The following is a 9,432-nucleotide window of genomic DNA, read 5'->3' on the forward strand; positions in this document are numbered from 1 at the left end:
AGGAGTTGAAAAGAACACTCACTAAAGATGACATACAAACAGCCAGAAGGTATATGAAAAAATGCTCACCATCCTTCATCGTAAGGGAAAAGCAGATCAAAACAACGAGATACCACCTAACCACCCCTGTCAAAATGGCAAAGATTTATAAAAACAGTGATAAGCGCTGGCAGGGTTGTGGTGAAAAGGAACTCTCCTACATTGCTGGTGGGAGTGTAAATTGGTCCATCACTGTGGGGAATAATATGGATGTTCCTCAAAGGTCTACAGATAGAACTACCATATGATCCAGCAATTCCAGTCCTGAGTATCTACCCAAAGAATAGGAGAATGTTCAGTTGGAAAGTGCTTGCCTGTCTATGTTTATCACAGCAATATTCATAATCACTAAGACATGGAACCAACACAAATATCCATGAACAGATGGAATGGATTGAAAGTCTATGGAATACTACTCAGCCATAAAAATCAGTAAGAGCTTGCCATATGACACAAAGTGGACAAATACAGAAGATTTACCACTGAGTGAAGCAAGTTAGGCTATGAAAAGACATCATATGTCTTAACTTGATATATAATCACTGCCTCTGAAATGAACGGGCTAAGGGATGTACAAACACAAGAGGTGGATGTGAATGCCAGATGTGGTGTGTGTGGAGGAGTGGGGCCTGGGGAAAAACATTTGAAGGAGGGATACAAAAACAGCATTGTTGAGACAGGGAGGTAGTGTTGTTATATATATTTTTTCCTACTCACATGAAAATCTTTAATGTTTATATTGGTGCATATCTGAATGCTTATCATCAAAGTGTGCAGTAAAAAAAAAATGGCAGCTTAAGAAATTTCCAGTGTTTCAAAGAAAGCACTTTTTAAATGTATGTATACATGAACCTTTGGTTATCCCGTAAAATAAATGCAGCACAGGTAAGATAAAGGAAGACTATATGGAATTTTGGCCTTTTTCTCCCCTACATGCTGCAACTATCTTTAACCTACTGAACTTAATCATAATGGTTACAGGTGTTTTTGTCATTCCCCGCCCCCTCCTTTTCAGTTCACATTTCCGGCTGTTCAGCAGATGTTTGTGATTCAGGAAAATTTGTTGTTTTCTCAATTTTTCTGGAGCTTTTCTCCATAAAATGGTCTCCTGCTGCTTGAACTATCTTCTGTCTTCCTCATCAACAAGTACTAGATTCAAAAAGTACCTTACTGAAAATTTTTTGTTCACATCTCTCATTGTTGGTGTTGGATCATATCCTGCTAAAAATAATCTTATTGGAATTGAGTCACCTTTTACTGGGGCACCATTCATTATTTCATATTTGGCGAGTGTTTCTGTTTCTGTCGTGGTACTGGGTCCAATACCTGTGATCTCTTTCTTGATCAGTTGTAGCTCCATATGTTGTATTTTTATTCTTACTAATAAGTAAATTTTCCCGACAATCACATCCTTTGAATGATACTTTGATTTATTATACTCAAATTCTATATGCAGAGAATCTTCAATGCCCACTTCTATCTTAATTGAGTTGTTAACATCAGGATAGGTGGCAAGCTGGTGAACAATAACATCATACTCTTTTACCAAGTCTGTCAGTCTTCTTATTATTGTCACTTTAAGAAAATACCTCAAGCAGACATTGGCACCGATGTAAGATTCATATGGCTTTTCAACTTGCATAAATTCAAAATCATAACTTCTGCTCTAAGTCAGTTCTCCAGGTAATGCTAGTTCTTTCACTAGGTTTACAAATTCATGAGTATTACTCTTGTCATTGAAAAGTTCAATTTGACCTACAATTCTAATTCCTTGGTGTTCTAGCCTCTTTCCAGTTTGCTTAAAGGCTAGGTTTACCTTTCCTGAAACAGATTCTCCATCATAGAAGAGATAATGTTTTTCTACTTTGCCATCTTCAGTTTTCATTTCTGCCATTTTCCTGGTTTCTCCATCATTAAGGACAACATCAATCTCACAAATGGGACCAAAAAAGCCTCCAAGAAAGCTCATTGTCAGCGCTGCCACCGCCGCCACTGCGTCCCTCCCCCCCCACTTCACTCCTCTTCCCTCCAGAGAACTCACAGTCCCAGTTCCCTCTGCCTGGTCATGTCAGTGTTGTTATATTTTGATCAACGCAACCGGGGAGAAATGTTCACATATTAAAATCATCACCTTGTAAGCTAAACAATGTGATTGAATGTATTAAAAAATGTAAATTAAAAAAACAGACATCTATAGTACTTTCCATCTGAAAACACAAGATATACTTTTTTCACACTCCTACATGGAATCGTTTCAAAGATAAACCACATAACAGGGCTCAAAGCCTCTACTGACTCAGAGGCATAGAAACAATATCCAGCACCTTCTCTGATCATGATGGAATCAAACTTGATTTTAATTTCAAGAGAAATCCTCAAAAATACACAAATACATGGAAACTAAATAGCTTACTCCTGAATTACTTGAAAACTACTGAAGAAGTTAAGACTGAAATAAAAATATTTATGGAAGACAATGACGATGATGACACAAGTTTCCATAATTTTTGGGACACTGCAAAGGCAGTCATAAGAAGGAGGTTCATAGCAATTAGAGCACAAAAGAAGACAGAAAGAAGGCAAATGGATCATCAAATATTGTGCTTCAGAGAATTGGAAAAGCAACAGTTAAAACTGAAAAAAAAAAAAACCTCCAGGAGAAAAGAAATAATAAAGATCCAATAAGAATTAAATGAAATAGAAAATAAACAAACTATATGGAAAATAAATGAAAGTAAAAACTGGTTCTTTGAGAAGATAAGCAAAATCAATACGCCACTAGCAAGAATTATTAAGAGAGAAAGGAACCAGATATATTAAATTTGCAATGAAGCTGGCAATATAACAACAAACATAATGGAAATACAAAACATCATTAGAGGATACTATGGACAACTATAAACAAACCAATCTGGATGAGATGGACAAATTCGTGGACACATATAATCTACCAATAGTGAGCCTGGAGGATGAGGAAAGTCTTTAATATGTAGGCCTATAACAAGCCAGGAGATTGAATCAGTAAAAAATCACCTCTCAACAAAGAAAAGCCCTGGTCCTGATGGCTTCACCTCTGAATTCTACAAAAGATTTAAAGAAGAGTTAACACCCATTCTGCTCAAGTTATTTTCTAAAGATCCAAAATAGTGAAACTCTCTGAAATTCATTCTTTTTTTTGTTAATTCATTCTTTTTTCACTCTTTTTATTTTAATATTTTATATAAATTCAATCATATTATTTAGCTTACAAAGTGAACATTTCAGTATGTGTGTGAACATTTCTCCCCAGTCCAGTTGATCAGAGTATCTTCCACCAATAACTCCACACTTCCCCATCCCGTCAAAGCTCTCTTTCCATGTCTCTCTTCTGCCGGAAGCCCTGTTCCAGCCAGAGTGGGTTGAGACTTGTACACAAGAAGGTGACATGGGTGAACAGGAAAAAAAATTAGACTGAGACCTCAATATTCTTTAGCATGTTCTCAGCCAGCTACAGCCAGAGCCAGCTCCAGACTGCAGCGCTAGAGGCTACCAAACACACGTATTTATTGAGGGATGTCTTACAGGAGTAGGAGGGGTGAGTGGGAAATGAAAGATTTACTTTATGAAACAGAGAATTCAAGGCACAGGAACAATGATCATAAAACATGATGTCTGCTCTATTAGAACAGGTGAAGCCAAACACAGTTCTCAGAATGAAGGAGTCAATTTGTCTGGTGCATTTTTTTCTTAAGTCTTGATTACTGGACAGGGTCTTTTGAAGAGGGGACTTGCAGGAAGCTTGATAACTTCAGTCCCAGATCAGCTTGATAACTTCAGTCCTGGGCCAGGGCAGCAGCATTGCCGGTTACAAAGGCCTAGATAGAAATCTTGTCTTGTTAAGTAAAGACACAGTTAATACATGGAATATCTATATTACAACCAAAGGGGGTGAGCCTATTGCCCATATGGGAAAGGAAGGTGATCTTGTAGCTCAGGAGACAACATGGGATGTTTTATTAACAGTTTTTCATAGTTAACAGCACACAGGGGAGAAACTGTTTGTAGTTAGGGACTATCTGTTGCTTGTTCAAACCAGATAAAGACTTCCAGCTAAGATAGTTACTCTTCTCCCTGGAGCCTTCAGGTTTGTTTAATCTGTCATTGTTAGCCAGATATGTCCTTATTCTATTAACCCACAGGTCCTTATATTTTATTTGCTGAATTCTTTGTCTGTTAATCAGTGAATTCTTGTGCTTTATCTTTGAGTCCCTGTCAAGGCGGTGGATATGCTAACTTGGCCTAACATGAGTTAACTTTGGCCTGTAGCTTTAACAAGGGGTATTTAAGTAAAATTAGCCTTAAACTAACTTAGTCTACATATGTTACTAACACTAATTTGGCTTATACTAACTTAACCTAACATATGTTAATTTTGGCTTAAAACAGGCAGGTGGGGGAGTCTGTCTCAGGCTTCCTGATCCTTGAGTGTCATCTTAAGAAACCACATTCCTACAGGATCACTAATTGGCTTTATTGTAAAGTTGCAGTAAGGTTGGGGGTAATATTTTACCCTTGCAGGGTACCATAATAAAAGTAAAGCTCAAGGCAGAGAAATTGAGTTCAGGCCAGTACAGTGACACAATGGAGGGCTTGTAAAGTGCCAGCCTTGCCTCACAGTTTCTTCCCAGTCCAGGCCTTGCCTTAGGCAGACTCTTTACCAGCTTGTGTTGTCTGCATGGCCCCGTCACTCTTCCAAATGTCCTTCCTTAGGTCCCTCTTCTCCACACACTCTACTTCTGGCACTGACCCCCATCTCTTGTGTTTGTACAAACTTAGGTCAATCAGTTTCAGTTATACAGGGCAGACAATCGGTATATATTAAGTGAGGACATACAGTGTCTCTCCTTCATAACCCTTGCTTCACTCAGCAGTAAATCTTCCATATTCTTCCACTTTTTGTCAAATTCATTCTATGAAACCTCCAACACCCTTATCTAAAAAACAGATAAAAACAGGAAAAGGAAGGAAAACTATAGACCAAGAGTTGCAAAATTTCTGAACATGATACTAGCAAATCGTATCCAACAACATATAAAAACATTATACATCACAACCAGGTATGCTTTATTCCAAGGTTGCAAGATTGGATCAACACACACATGAAGCTATAAATGCAATACACCATATTAACACAAAGAAAGATAGAAACCATATGATCATATCAATTGATAAAGAAAAAGCATTTGATAAGATACAACATCCCTTCATGATCAAGACTCTCAGAAAAATAGGCATAGAAGGGTAATTTCTCAACACAATAAAAGCTATCTATGAAAAACCCATATATAACATCATGAATAGAGAAAAGCTGAAAGATTTTCCACTAAAAGCTGATACAAGACAAGGACGCCCACTTTTTCCACTCCTATTCAATATAGTACTAGAGTTCCTAGACAATTCAACCAGAAATGAGAATAAAATAAAAGAATTCAAATAGAAAAAGAAGAGGTGAAACCCTTTCTATTTGCAGATGACATGATGCTATACATAGAAGACCCAATGGTATTCATGAAAAAATTTCTGAAAATAATACATGAATACAGAAAACTTGTAGGATACAAAATCAACACATAGAAATCTATAGCATTTCTATATATGAACAGCAGGCCCATTGAGATAGAATTGAAAAAGGTAACTCCATTTACCATATCCAGGAAAAGTATAAAATACCTAAGAATAAATCTAACCAAAGAAGTTCAAGACCTCCACAAGGAAGACAACACGAATCTAAAAAAAGGAAATTGAAAATGATACAGTAATGTGAAATGACATTCATTGTTCATGGATTAAAAGAATTAATATAATCAAAATGGCAATTCTACTCAAATTAATCTACATATTTAACATGATCCCAATCAAATTGCCAGAGAGATTTTTCACAAATCTAGAAAAGACAATCACATAATTTGTCTGGAATAATAAAAGACCTCATATTGCCAAAGCAATCCTGCACAAGAAGAATGGAGTGAGTGGCATCTCACTCCCTAACCCAAAAATATACTACAGCTGTGATAATCAAAATAGCATGGTATAGGCACAGAAATAGACAGGTGTACTAATGGAGCAGAACAGAGTCCCCAGAAATAAACTCCAAAACATATAGTCAACTGATTTTTGACAAGGGTTACCAGTCAATCCAGTGGGAAAAACAAAACAAAACAAAAAAAAACAAACCAAACCAAAACAAACAAACAAAAACCTCTTCAGCAAATGGTGCTGGAAAAACTGGATTTCCATCTGCAAAAAGATGAATCTGAACCCTTATCTCTCACCTTTGACAAAAATCAACTTAAAGTGGATCAAAGATCTAAACCTAAGACCTCAAACTATAAAACTGCTCCTGGAGAACACTGGGGAAACACTGGGAGACGTTTGGGTAGGCAAAGACTTCTTAAATAAGACCCCCCAAAGTACAGTCAATAATCCCTAAAATAGGCAAGTGTGATTACATCAGACTAAGAAGTTTTGCACGGTAAAAGACACAGTAACTAGTGTGAATCCACAGTCCTCTAGATGGGAAAATATTTTTTTAAGCTATGCATCAGATAAGGGACTGATAACCAGAATACACAAGGAACTTAAGCAGCTTTTGCAAGAAAAAGATAATCAACCCTGTTAAAAGATGGGAGAATGAGTTAAAAAAAAATCTCTAAGGAAGACATATGAATAGTCAAAAGGCATATGAAAACATGCTTCATCCCTTATTGTAAAGGAGATGCAGATCAATATAATAATGAGATACCACCGAACCCAGTCAGAATGACTAAGATTAAAAAAAAATGATAAGTGCTGGAGATGGTGTAGTGAAAGGTGAACTCTCCTACTCTGCTGGTGGGAATATAAATAGATCTGACCACTCTGGAGAACAATTTGGAGATTCCTCAAAGACCTGCAAATAGAAGTACCATATAATCCTGGAATCCCACTTCTCGGTATCTACCAGAAGGACAGAAGAATTCTTCATTGGAAGAGTGCTTGTACATCCGTGTTCATTGTGAGATTATTCACAATTGCTAAGAAATAGACCCAATCCTAGTGCCCATAAACAGATGAATGAATTGAAAAAGCATATTCTATCATAAAAGTAGTATTCTATCAAATACTACTCAGCCATATAAAACAAGAAGGCTTTGGCTTTTGACAAAAAAAAATGCTTTAATATGGAAGATTTATTTCTGAGTGAAGCAAGCCAGGCGATGAAGCAGAGAAATTGTATTTCTCCACTTAATATATACCAAATGTCTGCATTCTATGGCTGAAACTGAATGACTAAAGGTTATAGAAAGTAAGTAAATGGTTGTGAATACCAGATAGGGTATGAGAAGAGGGCAGGTGAAGGAGTAGGGTCTGAGGAAGGACATTAAGGAGAAAAAGAGAGAGGCAAGGCATTTATGGGAAAAAAATCGATTATTACCTATTGAAAATAACTTTATAGTATGGTGAACTGGACTGGTGAGAAATGTACATCTATTGGAATACTCACTTTGTAATCTTAGTAACATGATTTAACATATAAAGGAAATAGAAATAAAAATTTAAAAAATAAACACACTATCTGTTGCCTACAATAAAGGAATCTCATGGATAAGGATATACATGGACTAAAAGTGAAGGGCTAGAAAAAGGTATTCCATGCAAATGGGAATCAAAAAAGAGATGGAGTCATGATATTAATTTCTGACAAAATAGGTTTTAAAACAAAAAAGGATTGAAGAGACAAAGAAGGACACTAGATAGTAGTAAAAGGACTAACTTATAAAGATATGTCACTTTTAAATATCTATGCATCTAACTCAGGAGCACCCAAATATGTGAAGAAAATATTGTTACTTCTAAAAGGAGAGATAGACTATATCACACTATATCTTGGAGACATCAACACCTCAGTGACCTCACTGGACATATCATCTAGACAAAAATAAATAAAGAGATAAAGGACCTAAATGATACCATAAATCAAATGAAATAAACAAACATCTATAGAAACTTCTACTCTGACTCCCATCTTTCGACCCCTGGGCCAGGAACTGCGAGGGAGAACTGCCCCTTGAAACTCCAGTCCCAGGACCCCCAAGCCAGAAACCCCTCTGTCAGCCAGGAAGGCCATTAGACCTACAGACACCCCACTCCCATCTTTCGACCCCTGGGCCAGGAACTGCGAGGGAGAACTGCCCCTTGAAACTCCAGTCCCAGGACCCCCAAGCCAGAAACCCCTCTGTCAGCCAGGAAGGCCATTAGACCTACAGACACCCCACTCCCATCTTTCGACCCCTGGACCAGGAACTGTGAGGGAGAACTGCCTCTTGAAACTCCAGTCCCAGGACCCTCAAGCCAGAAAACCCTCTGTCAGCCAGGTACACATTTTTTTTCTCCTTCTCCTCTTTCTTCATTAGTAAATTTATCTCTTCTCACGACCACATAGGAAGGCCATTAGACCTAAAGACACCCCACTTATTTGATCCTTACTCCCTTTATCTACACAATCCCTGGTAGTTTTGATAGGTCTAGAATTACAGTTCTGAAATATTCTCATATTTTAAGACTCTCTGGGATCATCCCTTTCACTGAACCACCTGTGAAGAAGGAGATACTTTTCTTTGTACAGCTGAAGGGTATATTTTTCCCTTGATCACATTGACAAAAACAAATAGAAGAGAGACTTTGACAGTCTTCATTCTGAGGCCAAAAGGAAACACTCTTGTTCCTATTCAAGGAAACGTTCTCATAAAAGGTATTTCAAAGGGAACGCATCTCCCAATGGTTAGAAGTAGAAGAACCTCAGGTCTGAATAAACCAGGAAATATGTCTCTGACAAAAGAACACAGTAACTCCCTTCCTTTTCTTGAAAAAATAGAAGACGTTACAAAAATGTCTGAGATAGAATTTAGAACATTCATGTTGAACAAATACTATGAGCTGGAACAGAAAAGAGACAATGAACTACAGGAGATGAGAAAGTCCTTCCACGATATGAAGGAAAAAATGGACATGCTAAGAAAGAATAAGATGGAACTATTAGAGATGAAGTCTGTAATACAAGAAATCAAAAACTCTCTAGAAAGTATTAAAAGTCGATTAGACCATGCTGAAAATCGAATCTCTGATGTAGAAGATAAAACTTCTGACCTAGGGAACCAGCAGTTAGCGTAATGGCTATGTCACTGGACTCCCACGTAGTCGACCGCGGTTCACGTCCCGAACCCGGTGGCTTAAAACTCACGCCGGGTGCGTGTGCATGCATGCCCAAGATCCCGAGAGGAGAATGGAGAAGGGACTGTGGCGTGACCATCCCCTCTGGGATGTGATTTCTCGCTTTCTGTCTCTATGTCTCTGTCTGTCTGGTGAGCACACGTG

At 37.6% G+C, this 9,432-nt stretch overlaps 1 pseudogene; it reads right to left on the reverse strand.

Annotated features, from left to right (window-relative positions):
- Positions 1–1,039: 1,039 nt before the first annotated feature.
- LOC102481165 (vacuolar protein sorting-associated protein 26A pseudogene) lies at positions 1,040–2,029 on the reverse strand (annotated as a pseudogene).
- Positions 2,030–9,432: the final 7,403 nt, after the last annotated feature.

Source organism: Tupaia chinensis, unplaced genomic scaffold (assembly GCF_000334495.1).
Source record: "Tupaia chinensis unplaced genomic scaffold, TupChi_1.0 Scaffold147773_1, whole genome shotgun sequence".
In the NCBI taxonomy this organism is placed as follows: Eukaryota; Metazoa; Chordata; class Mammalia; order Scandentia; family Tupaiidae; genus Tupaia; species Tupaia belangeri.